The sequence below is a fragment of the Hyaena hyaena genome, unplaced genomic scaffold (genome assembly GCF_003009895.1).
Source record: "Hyaena hyaena isolate Hyena2069 unplaced genomic scaffold, ASM300989v1 scaffold_707, whole genome shotgun sequence".
Taxonomy (NCBI): domain Eukaryota; kingdom Metazoa; phylum Chordata; class Mammalia; order Carnivora; family Hyaenidae; genus Hyaena; species Hyaena hyaena.
In genome coordinates this window covers 732,810-736,212 of record NW_024081342.1, presented here as the reverse complement: position 1 = coordinate 736,212, position 3,403 = coordinate 732,810, and the positions used below count along the sequence as shown (strand labels likewise).

The 3,403-nt window shown below is 44.9% G+C and overlaps 1 pseudogene; it reads left to right on the top strand.

Annotated features, from left to right (window-relative positions):
• Positions 1 to 2,149: 2,149 nt before the first annotated feature.
• On the top strand, positions 2,150 to 2,567 carry LOC120220588 (annotated as a pseudogene).
• Positions 2,568 to 3,403: the final 836 nt, after the last annotated feature.

Below are 3,403 nucleotides of genomic sequence, written 5' to 3'. Positions count from 1 at the left end.
GGGATATGTGGAAATCTGGCAGACAAATGACCCAGGCAGCACTCAGCTATTCTCCACCCTTACTCTCTACATCTAGATCTTACCCCACAGATTTTATAGGGCGAGGGACACTGTGGTAAGGTCAACAGGTAACCATCTAAATTGACACCATCTGTGCATCAAAGGATCTCTACTAGCTATTTGAAGTGGAGGCCTTCAGTGAGGCAGCCATCTCTACTAGTTATGTGAAGTGGGGGCTTTTGTGCATCATCATCTCTACTAGTTATCTGGAGTCTTCTGTGCACCACTCATGTCTACTAGTTATCTAGGGTCTTCTGTGCACCACCCATCTCTACTAGTTATCTGGGGTCTTCTGTGCACCAGTCATCTCTACTAGTTATCTGGGGTCTTCTGTGTGCCACTTTAGAGATCAGAACCAGCCTTCCCACATTCCAGTTAAGAGCATACATTTAACCTCCACAGAACCTGAACACGTAGCCCTGAGGCACGTCATTGGACAAGTAGGAATAAGATGGAAGACCAAATATGGAGTCAGTGTTGTCAGTACTCCTACAAGGGCAAAGAAAGGTGTTGGGGTTTTAAGAGTGACATATAGGGGCACCTGGGTGGCTGAGTGGGTTAAGTGTCCAACTCTAGATTTCGGCTTAGGTCATGATCTCACAGTTCATAAGTTCTAGTCCCACATCAGGCTCTGTGTCAAGAGCGTGAAGCCTGCTTAGGATTCTCTATCCCTCTCTGCCCCTCCCCCACTCATGTTCTTGCTCTCTCAAAATAAATACACTTGAAAAAATTATTAAAGAAATATATGAACAAAAGAGAATGTTTGAGGCTTTACTATTTCTAAGAAAAACCATAAATACAACATAACTGCTACTAAATGTTTTTTGTTGTTGTTGTTTTCTTTAGAGCAGCATCCAAAGGGCATCTGAAGGACTGCCTGTGGACTCCTCTGAATTGAACGGTTTACCAGGCTGAGGTGCATGCAGGGGAAACTTTCAGAGCAATTTGGTCCTATTAACACAGCAACATCTTACAGAAACAGGTAAGGAAACTAGGGAGTCAAATGTAGCCACTGGAGCTTGTTCACAAATTGTTGATTCTCTTCTTCTGACAACATGGAAGAATCACACTAATTTACCACCCATTTGAACTTAGGTTTGACATGTAACTGGCCAAAGAAATTTGAGCATAAGTAACCTGTGTCTCTCCGTGCAGAAGCTATAAAGAGCCAGTGCATGGATTTACATTTTCCTTGATTTTCTATAATCGTGGAAACGTGTTGTAAGACAGAGCCTCCATAAACTGGGACCCCAGATGGTAATATGAGATCTCCTATGACCCACCAGGGGCAGAGAGCATGACCAAGAAATAAGCTGTTTACTCTAAACCACTGAGGTTTTCAGATTGTTAGTTGCTGCGACATAACCTGAACTTCCCTGCTACCATATGCCAAATTTTAAACCCCAATATGTAGAGCAAAGTACCAAGCTACACCTGTGCAAAACTCAAATGCAGAAGTCAGGCAGGGTAGGAAGTACTATTGCCCTAAATGTATATGAGAATCAGAGAGACCAAACATAACCGTGCTTGGGTCATGGAAAGAAGTATAAAATTCTAGTTTCCATTGATTGAAAACCATCTAAAGCCCTGGAGTAAAACCACTTTCCAAAGAAGACGGGGAGAGAAATCAGCTTTCCATTGACAGATGATGATATTGTGAGCAGTGGTCAGCAAGGAAAACACAGGAAGACATGAAAACAGGACAAGAGATAGCTGAGTGAGGCTGCAGCACGGATCACAGGAATAGTCACAGGAAATGAGGTTGGAAATATAAGGTGCAAGAGAGTATGACAGGCCTTGAATGCCTTGCCATAAAGATGTTAACAGCAACAATAATAAAAACCATTTTGTCTCAACACATTTTAGGGCAATACATATATTATTCATTGAATTGTCACAATAATGCACTGAGCTACTTCTTTCATCTGTAAACGGGAAACTGTAACAGGGTGGTATCCACGGCTCACTGCTACAAGTCCCAAGTCCTGCATCTGAATGAGCCTCTGAGGAGCACAACATCAGTGTCCCAGAGGGGGATGAGCAAGTTTGTCGACTCAGCCACCCCAACTCTAGCAGCTGGGCCCTGGACAATGACATGATGCTCATCAAGCTCTCCTTTCCTGCAGCCCTCACTGCCTGGGTGCCCACCAGACCTCAGCCTGCATACCCACTGGCACCCAGTGCCTCCTCTCCAGCTAGGGCAAATCCCTGGGCTCTGGCACTGACTATCCCGAGCTGCTTCAGTGCCTGGATGCCCCGCGGCTGAGTCAGGCCCAGAGGGAAGCCTCCTGCCCTGGGCAGATCACAAAGAACATGGTTTGCGCTGGCTTCCTTGAGGAAGGGAAGGCCTTCTGCCAGGTGACTCTAGTGGCCCTGTGGTCTGCAACAGCAAGCTCCAGGGAATCATCTCCTGGGGCTATGGCTGCACCCAGAAGCAGCCTGGAGTCTCCACCAAGGTGTGCGATTTTGTAGACTGGATTAAGGAGACCATAGTTCCCAACAGCTAAAGCCCCCCGTCCCTCTGCTGTCACTATGCTAATACAGTGAGCCTGTTACCAAAAAAAAAAAAAAAATACAGAAACAACAACAACAACAAACACCAGTAAGGTGCAGGCACAGTACACGGCCCAAAGTCACAAAGTGAATAATTATCAGAAGGAGGACTTGGAATTCAGACAGTCTGACTCTAAGGTCTGTGATATTAACCACCACACTACATTTCCTGCCACTGGCCTTAAACTAATAGGTGAGGAGACCCATTTACACTTCGAGGAAAGGAAGTCCCATGATTAGTATTGTGTTTCAGAAAGATTAGTTGTGCCACATATACGATGAATCAAAGAATACTGGTATTAGGAAGAGATACCTTTTAGAAATCACTGAAACTGGGGCACCTGGGTGGCTCTGTCGTTTGAGTGTCCAACTTCAGCTCAGGTCATGATCTTGCGGTTTGAGAGCTCGAGCCCCGCATCAGACTCTGTGCTGACAGCCCAGAGCCTGGAGCCTCCTTCAGATTCTGTGTCTCCCCCTCTTTATGCCCCTCCCATGCTCATGCTCTGTCTCTCTCTATATATAATAAAAATGTTTAAAATTTCTTAAAAAAAAAAAAATCACCAAAACTAACCAGGTGAAAGACATTAAGCCATCTGTATAGAGATGGTGACTAGTAACTATGTATCAATCAGTAACTCAGAAAGTTGTATAGGGTCAACATGACTTTTGCCTATTTATATGTAGGCAGCTGGCTTCCAGTTCCTAGCTACTCTTCTTGCTGAGAGAGTCTAATTCCCCTCTCCTTAAATTTAGGCTTTCTTACAGACTTGCTTGACCCCACAGATTGTGG